We start from the raw sequence: 22594 nt of genomic DNA on the forward strand, positions 1-22594 counted from the left end.
GCTTATGGACAGATCACTGTACTCATCGTTCGATGATCTATCGTAGCGATAGCTTATGGATCGATCGATCCAAGGCGAAGTGACCCAACCTCGTATTGACTCAAAAGGTAAACTAACATCAGTGTGGGTTTTTTTTTAATCCGAGCCGAGAATTCGAGAGGCTTCTGAGGTTCGAGTAAGAAGAGTGTGGGAACACCGTGAATCATTATCGTGTCGGCCACGGTCTTCAGGGAGGGAGGGTGCGTGGGTGGGTCTGCAGGTCAAGCAAACGTCTCTCAAGTACCCACTTCAGCCATCACCGCCCACCGGCGGGAGGCACACACACACACACACACACACACACACGCACGACCTTACCCTACTCGCCATTGACGTGTCCATGTCACCTGCAGGTGACCAGTAGATGTGATATGAATTGTCTTAAAGAAAGAAGGAAAAAAAGAATGATTGAATTTGTTTCGGATGAAGCAGATCGAATCATTTTACACCACATCACGCAAACTTGTACCTTAAAGCCTACTGCATTGTTGTCACCTCCTACATTGCTGTCACCTCCTACATTGCTGTCATCTCCTACATTGCTGTCTCCTGCTACATTGCTGTCATCTCCTACATTGCTGTCACCTCCTACATTGCTGTCTCCTGCTACATTGCTGTCACCTCCTACATTGCTGTCACCTCCTACATTGCTGTCACCTCCTACATTGCTGTCTCCTGCTGCATTGCTGTCACCTCCTACATTGCTGTCACCTCCTACATTGCTGTCTCCTGCTACATTGCTGTCTCCTGCTACATTGCTGTCTCCTGCTACATTGCTGTCACCTCCTACATTGCTGTCACCTCCTACATTGCTGTCTCCTGCTACATTGCTGTCACCTCCTACATTGCTGTCACCTCCTACATTGCTGTCACCTCCTACATTGCTGTCTCCTGCTACATTGCTGTCACCTCCTACATTGCTGTCACCTCCTACATTGCTGTCACCTCCTACATTGCTGTCTCCTGCTACATTGCTGTCAGCTACATTGCTGTCTCCTGCTACATTACTGACACCTCCTACATTGCTGTCAGCTACATTGCTGTCTCCTGCTACATTGCTGTCTCCTGCTACATTGCTGTCTCCTGCTACATTGCTGTCACCTCCTACATTGCTGTCACCTCCTACATTGCTGTCACCTCCTACATTGCTGTCACCTCCTACATTGCTGTCTCCTGCTAGATTGCTGTCACCTCCTACATTGCAGTCACCTGCTACACTGCTGTCACCTCCTACATTGCTGTCTCCTGCTACATTACTGACACCTCCTACATTGCTGTCTCCTGCTACATTACTGACACCTCCTACATTGCTGTAACCTCCTACATTGCTGTCACCTCCTACATTGCTGTCTCCTCCTACATTGCTGTCACCTCCTACATTGCTGTTACGTGCTACACTGCAGTCACCTGCTACACTGCTGTCACCTGCTACACTGCTGTCACCAAGGAATGACTTGTGTCTGTACTGACACCCCGGAAACACATACACACCCGACCTGTGCCAGTAATGGCATCTCGAGAATGGGCTGTCATTGACGACAACCTGGGCCAAGCTTACTCTTGGCAAATCTTAACACACACACACACACACACACACACACACACACACACACACACACACGGGTCCACTGCAACGTGTACGGTTGACGGAAGGTAAAGACTGAGACTCAAATGAGTAACTGCTAGTATGTGGTGGATCCAAAAACCTATATATTCATTTTACCAAAGATACATCAGGCGTGTATGGTCTGGATTCTCGATGAATGACTTAAACGATAATACATTCATTCCTACATCACACACACTATCATTCCTCTGATCATGAGTTTCAACTGTAATACCTTTTCGTCACCTCTTCGTCTCTTCGATGTATATCAACTGACTGTTATCTTTCTTGTGTCTCCCCTGATGATGTGATTATTACACGAAAGTGCACTTGGGAACTTTTCGTGTTTCATTTTCCCCGTGGACTCATAGGAATATATATATATATATATATATATATATATATATATATATATATATATGTATAGTACGAGTCCACGGGGAAAATATATATTCATTAATTGTTCACTATTTCTATTGTCAACAAACAAAGACCAGCTTAAGAGGCTCACATCCGCTCCTCATCAACAATTAAGCTTCTCGTACACATCCGCGTGATCGCTTCGTGTGTCTTGGCTCAACCCAGTGACAGGACGTCGCCCCCTGTATATCACATCGCTCCGAATCGTTCTACTGCATATGCACGCGTCACCTTCTAATGTATGCTTGGTTCCTGATGTGTGTGTGTGTGAGAGAGAGAGAGAGAGAGAGAGAGAGAGAGAGAGAGAGAGAGAGAGAGAGAGAGAGAGAGAGAGAGAGAGAGAGAGAGAATAATTCTTCGTCATATTATCCAGAGGGGTCACGTTTTCATTAGTCCCATCTAACACGCCACAGGCCCCTTTAGTGAGCCGACCTTGTTAGGGTGGGGAGCGGGGCCGACTTAACGAAACTAATCATTAAGACATTGTCCCGCTAGTCTCCAGGAGGAAGCCAGTGGAGGTTCTTACGCTACTCCACTGTGCCAGTGGTAACATGTCACCGGCCCTCAGCTCTGACCTACTTTTGGATCGCCCAATTCCTGTGCGTTGGATCGCCCAATTCCTGTGCGTTGGATCGCCCAATTCCTGTGCGTTGGATCGCCCAATTCCTGTGCGACAAGAGGATAAACGTCAGTAATTACATAACGCCTTTCGATTAAAACTTATGTCGGGGAAGTTGACGACTAACAACTTCCTCTTTTTCTTGTCCATTGAAGTTGCGTCATTTTTGAGTGTGTGTGTGTGTGTGTGTGTGTGTAGCAGTTTCTTGCGACAGATCTCGTTCAAAGTTTCCGAATTACGTGTGGTGGACGGACGCATTGAACGCGTCGTTATTAACTCACAAGTCAGTCACCCGGCAAAAGTTACTGACGTCACTCTATATATATATATATATATATATATATATATATATATATATATATATATATATATATATATATATATATATATATATTATCCCTGGGGATAGGGGATTAAGAATACTTCCCACGTATTCCCTGCGTGTCATAGAAGGCGACTAAAAGGGGAGGGAGCGGGGGGCTGGAAATCCTCCCCTCTCATTTTTTTTTTTCCAAAAGAAGGAACAGAGGGGGCCACATGAGGATATTTCAAAAAAGGCCCAGTCCTCTGTTCTTAACGCTACCTCGCTAACGCGGGAAACGGCGAATAGTTTAAAAGAAAGAAAAGATATATATATATATATATATATATATATATATATATATATATATATATATATATATATATATATATATATATATATGCACCACATCCTAAGCCAGGTAGCCCCAATATTCGAACCCAGTGTTCAAGTGTCTTGGTGAGAGATGTTAACAACTACACCACGGTAGTGTATCTCTGCGTTACTGGACATTTGTCTGCAAAGGGTTTCACCGCGAGATTGGAAATGGCGAGGCTAAATATTATCATCGTCAGTGAACGAAAAGGAGTAGAATCTCAACGGAAATTTATTCTTTTATCCTCCAAACTTCGGTCTCCTGGTTCAAATGCAGTTCTACCAGTCTTACGAAGTCCAATGATGTTCATCTTCATACTAATCCACAGGGTGTGTGCGTGTGGTGCCCCTAAACTAGAATCTCGCCGGAATGGTACAGGGAAGGCGCGTTGGAAGCGAAACTGACAAGACATGGCAAGAATACTGCCAAACCCGAGTCTCAAGCAGGAGGCTGAGTGGCAGGAGTAGTATGTGTTCCTGGTGTACAGTTGACTGTGATAGTAAAAGCGATAAGGAAGTGAATTGCGGTAAGGTTTCTGGAGTGGGCGAGGCAAACAGGAGGGAGAGAGAGAGAGAGAGAGAGAGAGAGAGAGAGAGAGAGAGAGAGAGAGAGAGAGAGAGAGAGAGAGAGAGAGAGAGCGTCAGGTCGAGGGAGGTGAAGTGGTTTATAAGTGTTTTGTTCTCAGTATGTCTGATGCTCTCGGGGTTGGAGAAGGTGCAGGAGAGGGAGACAGGTGCAGTAACTGTGCCTTGGTATAAAGGCAAAGGTATTAAGAATGGGCGCAAGACGTACAGGTGGGATTAAATCATAAATGTTACCAGGGAATGTCTTTGAAAGGACATTGTGTAAAAGATTTCAAGGGATTACGTGAGATGAGAAATATACAGGGTAGATTTATACGTGGGAGGGGGAGGGACTTATATGTATATCAAAAAATCTACTGTCATAACAACGAGGGAAAAAGAGTTATGATAAAAAAAATCACTGTAGCCTTTTATAGGAAGGATGTGTGTCATATTCACAACCTGTTATATCTATTTCTGGACTGAGCATTTGAGGAAGTTCATGACTGAAAGTATAGGCAAAGGAGTAAATGAAATTAGAAAAGACAACACAGCGTTAACTGGATGAACGAGAGAGGGTGTGCAAGACCTGTGTTAGCGTTCGAATTCAGAACTAAGCGTTTCGGGTGGATGATGAGACGCAGGGCAAGGATTCATTCAAAGTTTCGAGTACCTGGGGAGTTTTCTCAACCACTTGAACTCGATGATACGACCTGTGGATATAGTGGCTTGGCCTCTGACCTGAACCTTAAAGGTTAAGGTCAAAGGCCCGGCCTATGTACCTTCGTCTTCAGTAGAAGAGGACTGGGGAATGCCCTCGTGCTCAAAGGGTTCAAGAACGATGGAGCAATGGGTTCCGAGATGTCAGAGAGAGAGAGAGAGTGAGAGAGAGAGAGAGAGACGTGAGGTGGTTCATCCGTCGTCAAGTGTGGCAGAGCTCCTGAGAAGGTACACATCACTCCCTCTCTTCAAGACAAATGGGAGACATAGGCTTCCAGTAAGAGGATGACAACAGAGTTCAAGAGAGGGGGAGAGATCTGAGTAGCCGATTAGCGTCAGATCAGGATACGTGTGTGTGTGTGTAGTAGTAGTAGTAGTAGTAGTAGTAGTAGTAGTAGTAGTAGTAGTAGTAGTAGTAGTGGTGTTAGGATAACGGGATTGCTGTAATAGCAGGTGTTGGCTGTGCAACTGCCGATAGGAAGAGAGGGTGGACGGTGATCCTCTACGATTAAGGAACAGTAGATAAGGATGTAGTACCAGCTTGTCACATCAATAATGGTTGCGATACAGCAGTCTACAACGGGAGGCGTTTGTCGTAATGTAACCAGAGGTGGGAGACAGCGACAAAGTATGATGGTAATATATATATATATATATATATATATATATATATATATATATATATATATATATATATATAGTTTATTTTATTTTTTATTTGCTTTGTCGCTGTCTCCCGCGTTAGCGAGGTAGCGCAAGGAAACAGACGAAAGAATGGCCCAACCCACCCATATACACATGTATATACATACACGTCCACACACGCAAATATACATACCTATACATCTCCACGTATACATGTATATACACTCACAGACATATACATATATACATGTGTACATAATTCATACTGTCTGCCCTTATTCATTCCCATCGCCACCTCGCCACACATATAATAACAACCCCCTCCCCCCTCATGTGCGCGAGGAAGCGATAGGAAAAGACAACAAAGGCCCCATTCGTTCACACTTAGTCTCTTGCTGTTATGTAATCATGCATCGAAACCACAGCTCCCAAAATAAAAATAGAAAAAAAAAAAAAAATATATATATATATATATATATATATATATATATATATATATATATATATATATATATATATATATATATATATATATATCCCTGGGTATAGGGGAGAAAGAATACTTCCCACGTATTCCCTGCGTGTCGTAGAAGGCGACTAAAAGGGAAGGGAGCGGGGGGCTGGATATCCTCCCCTCTCGTTTTTAATTTTCCAAAATAAGGAACAGAAGGGGGCCAGGTGAGGAAGGATATTCCCTCAAAGGCTCAGTCCTCTGTTCTTATATATTTTTTTTTTTTTTTTTTTTTTTTATACTTTGTCGCTGTCTCCCGCGTTTGCGAGGTAGCGCAAGGAAACAGACGAAAGAAATGGCCCAACCCCCCCCCCATACACATGTACATACACACGTCCACACACGCAAATATACATACCTACACAGCTTTCCATGGTTTACCCCAGACGCTTCACATGCCTTGCTTCAATCCACTGATAGCACGTCAACCCCTGTATACCACATGACTCCAATTCACTCTATTTCTTGCCCTCCCTTCACCCTCCTGCATGTTCAGGCCCCGATCACACAAAATCTTTTTCACTCCATCTTTCCACCTCCAATTTGGTCTCCCTCTTCTCCTCGTTCCCTCCACCTCCGACACATATATCCTCCCGGTCAATCTCTCCTCACTCATTCTCTCCATGTGCCCAAACCATCTCAAAACACCCTCCTCTGCTCTCTCAACCACGCTCTTTTTATTTCCACACATCTCTCTTACCCTTACGTCACTTACTCGATCAAACCACCTCACACCACACATTGTCCTCAAACATCTCATTTCCAGCACATCCATCCTCCTGCGCACATCTCTATCCATAGCCCACGCCTCGCAACCATACAACATTGTTGGAATCACTATTCCCTCAAACATACCCATTCTTATATATATATATATATATATATATATATATATATATATATATATATATATATATATATATATATATATATATATATATATATATATATATATTATCCCTGGGGATAGGGGATTAAGAATACTTCCCACGTATTCCCTGCGTGTCGTAGAAGGCGACTAAAAGGGGAGGGAGCAGGAGGCTGGAAATCCTCCCCTCTCGTTTTTTTTTTTTTTTTCTTTTTTTTTGATTTTCCAAAAGAAGGAACAGAGGGGGGCCAGGTGAGGATATTCCACAAAGGCCCAGTCCTCTGTTCTTAACGCTACCTCGCTAATGCGGGAAATGGCGGATAGTTTAAAAGAAAGAAAGAAAATATATATATATATATATATATATATATATATATATATATATATATATATATATATATATATATATATATTAGTATCCACTCCACCAGCGGTCATCCTTTAAGTGGAACCTTTAAAACGCACATCCACAACTTAGGATCCTGCAAGTGGAGTGGCCACCACAACTCCACCTGTACTTCAAGGCCAACTGTTCAACCTCCAGACCAACCCTGCATCTCTACCCTCCTCTCTCTCTCTCTCTCTCTCTCTCTCTCTCTCTCTCTCTCTCTCTCTCTCTCTCTCTCTCTCTCTCTCTCTCTCCCACCTTCATTTCCTCAGCGTGTAGCGCAACCCAAGTCGAGGCTCTTCCTGCATCAAGTTCACCTCCCGATGCTCAGGCCGCATTTCACCTTACATCAAGCCGCTGCGCCCTGCCACACCCAAGCCACCTCCACATCACCCTTCTCTAACCTCCTGAACCGTCCCTCTCCCTCCAAGCAACCTTTAACACCCCTATCCACCCCGTCAAGCAACCTTCCATCATCATCTGGTCGCTCCCCTTTCGACCGGTTGGCTGCCCTCCGCGCTCTCCCCCCTCCACCTCATACAACACCCATTTAATCACCATTTCTCCCTCCCTCCCTCCCTCCCTCCCTCCCGGCGCCTCCCTCCCTCCCTCCCTCCCGGCGCCTCCTCCGCCCTTACAGTCCTCAGCGTCCAATTACCACCTGATGGCCGCCTACCTCCAGGTGAGTCGACTTGTATTGAGTTTCACTGACGCACCTGACGGAGGGCTGGCACACCGATAGCTCTGGTGTGATATAACACTTCAGGGTGACGGCACAACCCTCGAGCACGACGGTACAACCCTCGGGCACGACGGTACAACCCTAGTGAACGACGGTACAACCCTCGAGCACGACGGTACAACCCTCGGGCACGACGGTACAACCCTAGTGAACGACGGTACAACCCTCGAGCACGACGGTACAACCCTCGAGCACGACGGTACAACCCTCGAGCACGACGGCACAACCCTCGAGCACGACGGTACAATCCTTGGGCACGACGGTACAACCCTCGAGCACGACGGTACAACCCTAGTAAACGACGGTACAACCCTCGGGCACGACGGTACAACCCTAGTAAACGACGGTACAACCCTCGACCACGACGGTACAACCCTCGAGCACGACGGTACAACCCTCGAGCACGACGGTACAATCCTCGAGCACGACGGTACAACCCTCGAGCACGACGGCACAACCCTCGAGCACGACGGTACAACCCTCGAGCACGACGGTACAATCCTCGACCACGACGGTACAACCCTCGACCACGACGGTAGAACCCCCAAGCACGACGTTAACAACCCTCGACCACGACGGTACAACCCTCGAACACAACCAGACACCTGCGTAGTTTTGGCTCCCGTATGTATATTTTTTCAGGGGGAATCAAGCGCCATAGACCTGGTATTGGTCATTAGATCGGATGTGTAATATCCACATCAAAATACGTACGTGTAATGAATGAGGTATGTAGTGAAAATGAATGTTTGATAACACACGTCTGTATAGAGTGGTTCTTTTTGTTAAAAGTAAATGGCCCTTGGCTGTTGAAGGTCGTCACCCGAGCATCCATCACACACCAATGAAATATTCCGTTTGACGCTCACCCGACTTCATAAATATTGCGGAGTGAAGAGAAAAAGAATAGTTTTTGATAACGGTAAAGCTCTTTGTAGGGGCTGGAGGAGAGGGAGAGATTAAGTGGGAAGATAAAGTGACACGGAAGTGAATATCTTTTTACCAGTGGTGGCCACAACACCAACCAGTGGTGGCCACAACACCGGGTGGGTGGTGGCCACAACACAGGGTGGGTGGTGGCCACAACACCAGGTGGGTGTGGTGGCGTTCCTCATCCCATCAACAGTTGACCTCACCCTCCCACCCACACATCATCACCTCCGGCAGCAGCCTGGAACATTTACCTCCCCTCACTACCTGTCAACACTTCAGCAGACGTCGAGTTTGCATCAAGAAGTTCATCTCTACAAAAAAAAAAAGAACCTTTCTCCTCGACAGTATTCAAGATCAACGCAAAATTTTCCCGAATTATATAACTCAGTCTGTCTTTTTATCTTCCATCAACATTTACGAAGCCCAGGGTCAGACGAGCGAGTCTGCAGTATAGGAACACATCTCCCACGACGATAGAGTCTTCCATGATGCTTCCTCCTCGTCTTCGTCCTCCTCCTCCCCTGGTGGTAGGTGGTGAGCGGAGGAGGAGGAGGAGGTATCAGTGCGACAACCTCTTCATGGTGAGATATGCCAACCATCTGTGGAAAGGACGTGAATCATGATGCACTGTGTTCCTCACCTACCTCCCGCAGGAGGGACAGACGCCATAGCCTGATAATCAAATACTGCATTTTGTACACTTAAACGGTCAGAAACGTAAGAGTGCCGTTTTATATCAGTTTGCGATTCGCAAGACAACACGTCACGTGCATATCGTAAAACACGAACCGTAGCGAGAGAGAGAGAGAGAGAGAGAGAGAGAGAGAGAGAGAGAGAGAGAGAGAGAGAGAGAGAGAGGGGAAGTGTTGAAACTGACGCATGACATCCGGAACCCCACAAGCGAAGCGACCAGGAAATGAACCAGTCAAAGCGGCTTCGAAATCAGTGAGGCCTGAGACACTTTCATAACTCTTTGACGAGTTCGAGTGGAGTATAATTTGTAGTCGCGACTCGTCATCTAGAAATAGGTATCGAGACTTTTTAAGGTCCGTGGTAATAAGTTTGGCAGCAAGTCTGGAGTTTAATGAGTTGATGGCGAGGCGCAGGGGCGTTGAATCCTCCCCTCTTCGAGGCTACGTGGTAGTAAGAAACACGGAGGTTAACAACAGTACGTTCCAGTATAATACAATACGGAGGTTGTCTCTTTGGGTAGCGCGGCTCACCTATACGTTTCCTGTCTGTTGTTGTCTTACAACCTACCAACATGGCTGCGAAGAGAACAATAGTAAGTCTACATTCACAGGTCTCCCACCTCCCTATTGTGCACCGAAGGTGTTTTTTGTGATGTTCCTTCGAACCTAGTAATATATATATATATATATATATATATATATATATATATATATATATATATATATATATATATATATATATATATATATACACATATGTGGAAAGGGATCCGTGGTTTCGGTGCATTACACATGACAGCTATAGACTGAGTGTGGCGGGGTGGCGACGGGAAAGGATGAAGGCAGCAAGCATGAATATGTACATGTGTATGTAGGTATATGTCTGTGTATGTATGTGTATGCATACGCTGAAATGTATAGGTATGCATATGTGGGTGTGTGGGCGTTTATGTATATACATGTGTATGATGGTGGGTTGGGGGCAGTCTTTCGTCTGTTTCCTTGCGCTACCTCGCTAACGCTAAAGACAGCGATTAAATATAATAAATAATCATAAAATATATATAATCGAATAAAGTCGAACACCACAAACCAGAGAAGGTCTGCGAGTCGTGACCTTAGTCTCTGGAACATCAAAGTCTCTCTCTCTCTCTCTCTCTCTCTCTCTCTCTCTCTCTCTCTCTCTCTCTCTCTCTCTCTCTCTCTCTCTGAAAGCTTGACACCTGACCCTTGTGGCGATTACCCCCGACAGCTTCAGTGCTGTAAGTGCGATCAGATCCCGGGAATCAGAAGAGAGTTAAGTTCTGAGCAGTGAATAACAAGCTGTGTAACTGGTGGCTTATGATGCCAGAGGAGAGGCGGTCAAGGAGCCTACAACGCAGGCTTTTTTACCGGGATCCAATAGTGAAATGTTGGTCGATCCTTCTTCTTTTTTCTTTTAAACTATTCGCCATTTCCCGCATTGCCGAGGTAGCGTTTAAGAACAGAGGACTGGGCCTTTGTGGAAATCCTCACCTGGCCCTCCTCTGTTCCTTCTTTTGGAAAATTAAAAAAAAAAAAAAAACGAGAGGGGAGGATTTCCAGCCTCCCGCTCCCTCCCCTTTTAGTCGCCTTCTACGACACGCAGGGAATACGTGGGAAGTATTCTTAATCCCCTATCCCCAGGGATAATGTATATATATATATATATATATATGGTCGATCCTTAAACAGAATATATGGGTTGTGAGACACACACGGGGGTGATGTATCATAACAGAAGCCTTCGGTCATGAATAAATGTTCTCATGAAGTTCTGCCAAACCTGAAATGAAATACAAAGGCTCGAGAGACAGCGAAGCAGCGCATGAGAAAATGTGGGAATAAAACTGGTACGAGTGAATGTCATGGCGACTGGAGGATTATATCAGGGAGTATGTCATAGTTCTCTGAGATGCAAGGGGCGAGCCGCATTCGTTCATATCCATTCTCTAGTTGTCATGTGTCATGCACTGGAACCACAGCTATCCCTATCCACAACCAGACCCCCACAGACCTTTCCATGGTTTACCCAAGACAGCGAGTCGACCCCAGTATACCGCATCGTTCCAATTCACTCTCTCCCGTGCACGCCTTTCACCCTCCCGCATGTTCAGGCGCGGATCACTCAAAAAAGAAAAAAAATCGCTCTATTTTTCTATCATTAATTTGGCCTCCCCGTTCTCCTTGTTCCCTCCAATTTTGACAAATATAACCTTTTGGTCAAATTTTCTCACTATAAGTCTAAGTATGATAATAATAATTATTATAAAAAAAAAGTCCAAACCATTTCAACACTCTTCTGCTCTCTCAACCACAATGTTTTTATCGCCACACATGTTTCATACCCTTTCATTACTTACCCGTTTAAACCACCTCACACCACATATTGCCCTCAAACATTTCATTTCAAACACATCCACCCTCCGCACAGCCTTATCTATAGCCCAGGCTTCGTATTCATTTAACATAGTTGGGACTACTACACCTTCAAACATACCCAGTTATGCCACCTCAAATAATGTTCTCTCCACACATTCCTCAGCGCTCCCAGAACCTTCGCCCTCTCACCCATCCTACGACTCACTTCAGCTTCTATATTTCCATTCGCTGCCATGTCCACTCCCAGGGATCTAGAACACCTCACTTCCTCCAAGTTTTCTGCATTCAGACTCTCATCCCAACTAGCCTGTCCCTCAACCCCTCTAAACATAATAACCTTGCTTTTATTGATAGTAACTATCACCTTCCTACCTTCACACACTCTTCCAAACTCAGTCACCAACTTATTCAGTTTCTCATTCGAATTCTTCCACCAGTGCTGTATCATCAGCAAACAGCAACTGACTCATCTACCAATCCCTTTCCTCCCCTACAACCTGCTTACTCGCAGTAGTTAACGACGTGCACAATTCAGCACAAATGAGCCTCCCAGAGCCGTAATGATGAATGACTTTGATTACAGCAAAAGCAATACAAAGAAGAGAATAGGATGTCAATGGAAATATACTTTGCAGCTGTCTACGTATCTATCTCTCCATCATCATCATGATAACAAAGGTATATGAAGGTGTGTATATCAAAAAAGGCAGACAGACAAGATACGTGACAGACTAGACATGGCTCAAGTGAAAGTGGTGGTTGATACAGAACAAATCAAGGATCATTTCAGACACGTCCGAGAAGATGGAGGGAGGAGTACAACAGCTAAGAACACATACAAGAGAACAAGGAAGGGTTGTACCGCACTTATGATAAAAGAGAGAACAGACGAAACACGACCACACATACAGTGGACAGAGTCGGTGGTAAACAGAAGAGAAACAGTTCCATTAGATTAACGGTAAAGTAACTGAAAATTGTCCGCGCAAGTTATCATCAGACCCTGGAACTCTAATGAGGATATCAATGTCACAGTTAGAAAGATCACGGGAGTTCTAGGGAAATGTTTCAAAGCAGTTTTAAAAATAGCCGCTTGAAGTCATTCATTTTGTTCATTTCATCTATAGTTTTGTCAACTAACCGACAGGGGAGCCTTTACAAGGGTGAGTAGTGTGTGTGGTGTTCAACCCGAGTCATGATGGAGAGGATCTTGACCTCAGTTTGTTTGCAGATGATGCTCAGCTGGTAGACTATAAGCAGCACCCACGAAAATAACCGTCTGCAAGAACTGACGACGCGAGGATAGCAAGGATGATTCAGAGTACGTAGGGTGCAAAGAGAATCAAATGGCCTTCAGCATCAGACAGACAAATGGTCAGAAAAAGAAAGAATCTTAATTCCAATCAGATGGAAAGGAAAATGAAGAGATAACCAGGGAGACTCGAGGTATGGAAAATCTACTCGTGAATCTGATTCAGGATAGATTTCTCATCTCTATTCCGATGATGCCAGAGTTACAGTTAAATGGATCGTAAATAGAACCACCCATTCCTTTGCTCTGCCATCTCCCAGATGATGGTTGAAGACGCGTGATGGCATCTGCCAATCGAAAACGAGGAGGTCATATGCAGTCTTACGTCTCGTCCTTCCCCTCAGGCGAAGGTGTGCATAATGTCAAAGGGATGATGGAGTGAAATGCATCGCAGGACACAGAACCCGAGAGCTGTGTCAACAGAACGAAAGTGCTGAATATACAGAAGCCTTTGTGGAGAGGGAGGGAGAGAGAGAGAGAGAGAGAGAGAGAGAGAGAGAGAGAGAGAGAGAGAGAGAGAGAGAGAGAGTTGATGGATGATCTTATGTTTGCATGTCATTTTAGAGGTCGTGAACAAGAGGGAGTTAACGGATATGAATGACGTCACACGACTGGAGGGGAGGGTGGGGTCATCAGAGTACGGTACGACCGAACGTAATCCCTTGCGCACGACGGTACGACCCTTGCGCACGACGGTATGACCCTTGCGCACGACGCTATGCCCCTTGAGCACGACGGTGCGACCCTTGCGCACGACGGTATGACCCCTTGCGCACGACGGTATGACCCTTGCGCACGACGGTATGACCCTTGAGCACGATGGTGCGACCTTTGAGCACGACGGTATGACCCTTGAGCACGACGGCACGACCCCTTAGTGACTAAGTCTTTGATCTTACCCTTAAAAGTTCAGATCTATGGTCACGTCAGTGTACCCAAGGGTCGTAGTACTGTCGTGGCGAGGAGTCGTACCATCGTACCCAAGGATCGTGCCTTCGTGGTGAAGAGTCGTACCGTCGTGCCCGAGGGTCGTACTGTCTTGCTCAAAGGATTAATGAGAATGTTGGAATATGTATAACAGGTCAGTGGACACCTGATACACGTAAACATCAGCAAGGAGATGCATTAGGCACTGTAACGAATGTATTCACAATTTGCAAAAACATCAACTATACACTCGAATCTTAGAAAGCACATACACACACACACACACACACACACACACACACACACACATACATGCTTCTTAACTTGCCAACGACGATCTAATTCAATCAAATTGATGGTTTTAAGTTCTACTTCTAATTCTACTTACCACTCAAAAGGAGTAAGAGCCCAGGAGTATTTATGGTTAAATGTACGAGAACAACCAGGGTTGATGCCGAGACGACTGACGTGCAAACGAGGCCATTTTCTCGTTCTTCCTGACGCTACCTCACCAAAGCCGAACGAAGTCATGTGTATTAGAAGGAGCTCCCAGTCTGAGAGTCTGCTTGTCAGTCTTTCATTGGACATTGCTTCATATGGCGATATACTAAAGTAACATCAGATCTCTGGCTTGATGATCGCGATTTTTAAGCTACCTTTCGCTACATAATGCATAACCCCGATTTACGGAGAGGTTCCGAAGAAGGGCTCGTCTGTTCGTGGCTATATGAGCCATTGGCCAGGCCAGGTCGGGGCCCTGCCGCCCTTCCTCCCTGCGATTAGAACGTGAGCTAATGTATCATAAGGATGTTTGGACGAGCCAGGGGTTGACGGGCGGCTCACATTAGTATGTTGGTCACAGAGCAACGCTTCTCTGCCAGTGATGGCTTTAATTAAACACTGACACGTTGGTGTGTGTGTGTGTGTGTGTGTGTGTGTGTGGCAGGATATATCAGAGGTGTAAAACACACTCCACTTAGTATTAGGTTTACTGATAACGTCATAAAAACTGAAGGTCTAGAATCGGCAAATATGTTCGCTGGTTTTGAATACTATACCACAAAGGCCACAGCGCTGGTCTTTATATACGTTTGAATTCCCTCTGTGTAATCAGCGAGAGATCTTATGGTTATCCAGGCCTTCCTGCGACCGACCAACGTCAATAAATCTCCTTTTAACGGCTTGATATCATTTATTTATTCTACTTTCGTGACCGTCGAACTATACCTTTCGAAACGATATGTTCGTCCCGCGTCGGGTTGGGGGGGAAGACTCGGCTCTCAGTCGCTCCTGGCCATAAAGCAACGTTTAAGTGGGTCTGGTCTTGAGATCGAGTCACTCCGAGTGTGTCAGCGAAGTTTCAGATGGCCCAGCCCAGCCCAGCCCAGCCCAGCCCAGCCCAGGCCAGCCCAGCCCCGCCCAGCCCAGCCCAGGCCAGCCAGCAGCCGGAGGATACACGGTCTGTTTTCGTTGGTGAGCCGCTCCTCTCACAGGTACTTAGCCTGATCCCTGACGCTTTCTGGCCGGGGAATGAATATATATACACACACACAAACAGCCCCGCCGAGGTATGAGGTAGCGTGATATTCACCAATGAAGTGATCGGGCTGGGAAAGGGAAGGGGGGAAGTAAGCAGCACCATCATGGCCCGGGTGAATTGACTGGAAGGGGGGATTTAGTGAATGGGTTGACTCGCAGAGACTGGCGATGAGGTGAACCGAGCGATTGGGTGAGGTAAGGTGGCCAGAGAAGATGGGTGATGAGGTGGGAGCAGGTCGTTGCGACAAGAGCGAGGCAAGTGAGAGGGTAAAGTAGGCGAGTAGGAGAGGCCAGGTGACCATATCCTACAGTTGGTAACATGGTAGGTGAACGGGTGAGGACGTGGGACCGTTGTGTGGAGGTGAACAGGTGAGACAGTCGAGTGGGTGAACCAGGTGACTGATGAAGTTAGGTGACCGGGTCGGAAATAGTGCCTGATCAGTATAGGGGTTACCTGATCGTATAAGGCAGGAGAGTAAGTGAGGTAGATAAGTAGATGAGGTGGATAAGTAGGTGAGGTAGATAAGTAGGTGAGTTACGTGACCGAGTAAGGTGATGAGGGTGACCTAAGCGAAGACAGAAATGCTCACCGAGAAGATACAAACCACCTTAACTACCAAAACCTTAACTACTCATTTTCCTTAAATACATTTTCCTTTTAGCAAGGACGCCGGATCAAGAGTCTGGGAAAGACTTACGCTAAAGACCATATATATATATATATATATACATACATATATATATATATATATATATATATATATATATATATATATATATATATATATATATTTTTTTTTTTTTTTTTTATTTGCTTTGTCGCTGTCTCCCGCGTTTGCGAGGTAGCGCAAGGAAACAGACGAAAGAAATGGCCCAACCCACCCCCATACACATGTATATACATACACGTCCACACACGCAAATATACATACCCATACATCTCAATGTACACACACACACATATATATATATATATATATATATATATATATATACACGAGGGGAAAACATCGATGATGAAGGGAGTCACGAAACGAGTCTAATTAACAGACTAACCCTTTAAGGGGAAGACAGTGGTCTAGATAGAGGGAAACATGTGTACTAAAAGGTTATTCAAGATGATGAGGTTGACCTGCTCCTGTATCAAGCTTTCCCAGCTGACCACACGTCACAGATGACCTCACCTCAAAACAGTCCTGAAAATGTGCTTCTTTTTATTTATAAAAAAAAATAAAAGTAAAACAGTTTCTCAACTCGATAACCTTCTCGTGCCTTCACCAACACCTACAACATGACTACTTTTTTTTTCTTCTTTTTTTTTTCATTCATTTCCAAAGGGCAGGATCTCCACACCCTGCAAAAAAAAAAAAAAAATAAACTTCCATGGGTAGATTCTCTCTCTCTCTCTCTCTCTCTCTCTCTCTCTCTCTCTCTCTCTCTCTCTCTCTCTCTCTCTCTCTCTCTCTCTCTCTCTCACACACACACACACACACACAAGAATATTCTCTCTCTCTCTCTCTCTCTCTCTCTCTCTCTCTCTCTCTCTCTCTCTCTCTCTCTCAGATGCCAACTGTTTAATGACACAGGGAGGAGAGAGAAAAAAAAAAGAAGAGTCGTGACGGAAGTGATTACAGATTGTGTGATGGTGGCGGAGGTTATTAAGCGTCGCTGGGTACAAAAATAATATGGTTAAGGGGAGGGGGGAGAGACGTGATTAAACGCTGGATGTTGTTGTACGCAGTCAGCCATGTCCTTGGGGGAGAGAGAGAGAGAGAGAGAGAGAGAGAGAGAGAGAGAGAGAGAGAGAGAGAGAGAGAGAGAGACTGCAATCCGTTGCCTTCAGCGAAGGAGTGATTATCGCCGACCTAAATAAAAAAAAATGAGGCGATTATGACTGTGAGAATTACCAACAAAATCAGGACAAGTATAGAGCTCTCTCTCTCTCTCTCTCTCTCTCTCTCTCTCTCTCTCTCTCTCTCTCTCTCTCTCTCTCTCTCTGTATCTACATTAACACTATCTATCTATATCTATCTCTAGCTATCTCTATCTATCTATCCGTGTCAACTGGCAGGATGGGCAACAGATCCATGGCTACCTGTCCCAGTCTCACGTAAGATTGAGCCCATTAGCCACGAACCCGAGTGATGCCCTCCACCTACTGCGCTGTGATGCCCTCCACCTACTGCGCTGTGATGCCCTCCACCTACTGCGCTGTGATGCCCTCCACCTACTGCGCTGTGATGCCCTCCACCTACTGCGCTGTGATGCCCTCCACCTACTGCGCTGTGATGCCCTCCACCTGCTGCGCTGTGATGCCCTCCACCTACTGTGCTGTGATGCCCTCCACCTACTGTGCTGTCCTCCACCTACTGTGCTGTGATGCCCTCCACCTACTGCGCTGTGATGCCCTCCACCTGCTGCGCTGTGATGCCCTCCACCTACTGTGCTGTGATGCCCTCCACCTACTGTGCTGTCCTCCACCTACTGTGCTGTGATGCCCTCCACCTACTGTGCTGTGATGCCCTCCACCTACTGTGCTGTCCTCCACCTACTGTGCTGTGATGCCCTCCACCTACTGTGCTGTCCTCCACCTACTGTGCTGTGACGCCCTCCACCTACTGTGCTGTGATGCCCTCCACCTACTGTGCTGTCCTCCACCTACTGTGCTGTGATGCCCTCCACCTACTGTGCTGTCCTCCACCTGCTGCGCTGTGATGCCCTCCACCTACTGTGCTGTGACGCCCTCCACCTACTGTGCTGTCCTCCACCTACTGTGCTGTGATGCCCTCCACCTACTGTGCTGTCCTCCACCTACTGTACTCACTGTACATTACCTGCTAACTTGCTTATGTCCTCCTGTAGCTATACTCTGTCATAGCTGATATACCTTATAGCCGTCCTCCGTCTAACATAGTCTTACCGTGTCTGGATCAAAGTTCTGTCGTGTCGGATACATTGACGATTTATGACGATAGATCTTGCTCGATCTACGAGCACAATGGAGGGAGGTGATCTTCAAGACGGAAGATGGAGGAGGAGGAGGAGGAGGAGGAGGAAGGGGAGGTGGTCCTCAGTCATCTTCCTCAGGGAGGAGGAGGAAGAGGTCCTCAGTCATCTTCCTCAGGGAGGAGGAGGAAGAGGAAGAGGTCCTCAGTCATCTTCCTCAGGGAGGAGGAGGAGGAGGAGGAGGAAGACTAAGACAGGTCATCTGCGATATCTTTTTTTTCCTCCCCACCACCGACGGTAGGAGGCTGGGCCAGGCCCTGTGAGATCTCATATTGGCCGTGTCTCCCGTGCAGGACGTAACCAAGGGATCGGAATTCCAGCTGGCTTATATGACGATCCAAAAGTGGCAGTGTCGGAGGAGGGAAGAGAGGAGGGGGAGGAGGTGATGGTGGGGAGGGGAGGAGAGAGAGGAGGTGATGGTGGGGAGGGGAGAAGAGAGAGGAGGTGATGGTGGGGTGGGGAGAAGAGAGAGGAGATGATGGTGGGGAGGGGAGAAGAGAGAGGAGATGATGGTGGGGTGGGGAGAAGAGAGAGGAGATGATGGTGGGGAGGAGAGAGAGAGAGATGATGATGGTGGTGGGGAGGGGAGACTAGCTGCAGTGGGGGAGGGCAGACTGGCGGTAGTGGGGAGGAGAGACGATGATGGGGAAGGGGGTGACTGACCGTGGTGGGGAGACGAGAGGGACCTAGATCACATGATGTTGAAAGAGAGGTGAGAAATCAGAAAGAAAACGGAAATAATCTTGTGAGGGGGGGGAAAAAAACGTTAAGAAATATGGTAAAATAAGGAGAGGAGAAAAAAAAAAGTCATAGGTGCCAGCAAAGAGAGAGAGAGAGAGAGAGAGAGAGAGAGAGAGAGAGAGAGAGAGAGAGAGAGAGAGAGAGACAGACAGACAGACAGAGTAGAACGCACATACACCAAAGCATAAGTACAGAAACATGTAAAGGATCTTATGACCCACTCGTGGTTTTCAAGGTGTGTCACGTCAAGGGAGGAGGAGAGAACGCTGCAAGAGAACCTCTTGCAGGAGCAAACAGTTTCATGGTTCCGAGTGATCGACTCCTACACTACTTGTGGGAGGAGGGATCAGGAGGGGTGTGGTGCCGTGCTGTGGGAGGTAGTGATGGTGGGCAGTGTCAAGAGGCCATGGCTACCGAAGCCCTGGTACCCTGGCACTGTAACCCTGGTGCCTTGGTACTGTAGCCCTGGTACCATGGCACTGTAGCCCTGTTACCTGGCACTGTACCCCTGCTACCTGGCACTGTAACCCTGGTACCCTGGTACTGTAGCCCTGTTATCTGGCACTGTAACCCTGGTACCTTGGCACTGTAGCCCTGGTACCTTGGTACTGTAGCCCTGGTACCTTGGCACTGTAGCCCTGGTACTTGACATCGAAGCCCTTGCGCTATAGCCCTGGAACTGTAGCTCTGGTAAGTAATACTGTAACCCTGGTACCTGGGGCACTGCAGCCGCGGTACGTGGCACCGTAACCCTGGCACTGTGGCCCTGGTACCTGGCACAGAGATATCTTGGGCGGGCGCCCATCAGCACATCTGTTTCTACACTCTGCCTTCTCTATCCGACCCCCTCTCGCGCCACACTTATCAACCAATCAAAGAGGAAAGGGGGGAAAAAAAAATTCCTCCAGATGTTCTTAATAATATAATGTACGTACGTGTGTGTGTGTGGGTTACTTAGTTTTAGTGGGGGACGTGGGCGACGGAGGAGGAGGGACGTGGCAGAGCGTGGTGGAAGATGTGGCACACTGGATGAATATGCATAGTGGAACGATCATCATTCTTGCAGCGACTCAAGATCTGGAGGTGAGGTCTGAATGCACACTCAGAAGATGGAAAGTTTTTCCAACTCTTGACATAACAAATGGCCTTGATATAGGAATGGTCGCGCCGCGAACTGCGAGAGGAGATAAGTGTTTAGAGGATGAGGGAAAATGTCAACCTCAGCTGACATGTTACGCAAGCGAGACAGAATCATCGCCCGAGGAGAGGACATAATCGTCCAATGAACAAACGAGGAGGCATGATCGTCATTCTCAACCAGTTATCACATACTACCAGACTGGCGTTCAGCTGGAGCTCCGACATAATGCAAGTGTCCGTGGGCTGATGGCCTAAAATGATGCACGATTACTGTAGCTGTCGTGCGAAGAACAAAGAGGTGTAAGAACAGTTCCAGACTGCATGAAGATTGGTCGTGACAGCCTGGCGTATGGATACGGTGTATGTTGACAAATGACCATCTGTGTACGAATGTACGTTGTAGTCTTCTTAAGAAGCGGAACTCAGCCTGGGCGTGGAAGGACGTCACGGCTTCGTAGGTGTAATCTACGAGTAAAGTTACAGGACTTAAGGCGTGAGAAAAGCAGTACGAGGAGAAAACAGAGGAACACACAAGTACTTGGGAGGCCAAACCTCGGGCAACATGACATCAAAGTTCAGTGGCTCAAGGTCTACGAGACGTGCATCCGATGGACACGTCCCTGAAGAAGCGCAAACGCTTTCTTTGGAGTGGAATCGTAAGGGAACGTCAGAACTGATAAGGCGAAGGAAATTATATATATACATAAAAAAAGGAAACAAACCATTGGACTGCTGAGTTTGCGAGAGAAGCAAGACACTTGGAGAGGTACGAAGTAGATGGTGTTCGACAGTGGAAAAGTTAGTGGAGTGACTTCGAGAGTTGCCGACATGAAGAAGAAAAAAAAGAAGAAAGAAATGGGGGTGTGGAGGAGGAGATCCAGTAGCGGGTCTATCAATCTATTTGGGTCTGGGTGAGACAACCACTTCCTGGGACCTCCCACTCTTTGGCACCATTGACAGGGGACTCGATGCCGTCAATATATATATATATATATATATATATATATATATATATATATATATATATATATATATATATATATATATATATATATATATATATTCCTATGAGTCCACGGGGAAAATGAAATACGAAAAGTTCCCAAGTGCACTTTCGTGTAATAATCACATCATCACATGTGAATGTTTACCAAATGGCGTCCTAGCTTCGTCTCTTCGATGTATATCAACTGACTGTTATATTCCTGTCTTGTGTCTCCCCTGATGATGTGATTATTACACGAAAGTGCACTTGGGAACTTTTCGTGTTTCATCTTCCCCGTGGACTCATAGGAATAGCTTGATCACGCGCAAAATTGTGATCCTTTCCAATATATATATATATATATATATATATATATATATATATATATATATATATATATATATATATATAACGTCGATAGTGACAAACATACATCGCAAAAATCTGGCCTGTCGAGGTAGACAGCGTTGGGGAATATATCTCTTCGCTTCAGGGTGGAAAAAAGAAAAAAAAAAATCATAATGTTCATAGGAAAACTTGGACAAAGAAAATGGGACGTCTCATCTGTTATTGGATGTCTCCAGGAAATTCCAATAACACCCCCGAGGTTTTCCAGTTCGTTTCATGCCCGTGGAATTATTTTTTTTTTCTTGAAGTACGAAATCTATTATATAGGGTGTAACTTTTTTTTTTTTTTTTTTAATCTCCTGCTGTCCTCTTTTACACAAGTTTACATCACTGACGCGCGGGGGAGAGAGAGAGAGAGAGAGAGAGAGAGAGAGAGAGAGAGAGAGAGAGAGAGAGAGAGAGAGAGCTTGTAAACTCCCGTCATCCGTACCAATAACGTAAGAAAATAATCATATATCTTTTTTCTTTTTTTCTTTTAGGTCATGACAACACGGCTGTCATAAAGACTTGGCGCTGACGTGTTTCAAATACGTCACATGACACAGTAGCTCGTACGCCACGTTTGGAATTGACAGTCCTGTCAGGTGGGACGACCCGGGAGGGATGGGGAGAGAGAGAGAGAGAGAGAGAGAGAGAGAGAGAGAGAGAGAGAGAGAGAGAGAGAGAGAGAGAGAGTGTACATTTCGTGACATGCCGTCCTTTCTCGGGACGAT

General features: G+C 46.2%; 1 protein-coding gene and 1 long non-coding RNA gene across 2 annotated transcripts in view; one reads left to right on the forward strand and one right to left on the reverse strand.

The window, feature by feature from the left end:
• The window catches only part of LOC139752116 (GTP-binding protein Rhes), a 59041-nt gene that overhangs the window by 12010 nt on the left and 24437 nt on the right, over positions 1-22594 (forward strand). The gene's annotated exons all lie outside the window — the stretch shown is intronic.
• LOC139752117 (uncharacterized) overlaps positions 2079-22594 on the reverse strand; it is a 73850-nt gene continuing 53334 nt past the window's right edge. Inside the window, exon 3 of the long non-coding RNA XR_011713479.1 lies at positions 2079-2731. This is a non-coding gene — a long non-coding RNA (uncharacterized lncRNA). The remainder of the gene's footprint in view (positions 2732-22594) is intronic.

Source organism: Panulirus ornatus, chromosome 12 (genome assembly GCF_036320965.1).
Source record: "Panulirus ornatus isolate Po-2019 chromosome 12, ASM3632096v1, whole genome shotgun sequence".
NCBI lineage: Eukaryota > Metazoa > Arthropoda > Malacostraca > Decapoda > Palinuridae > Panulirus > Panulirus ornatus.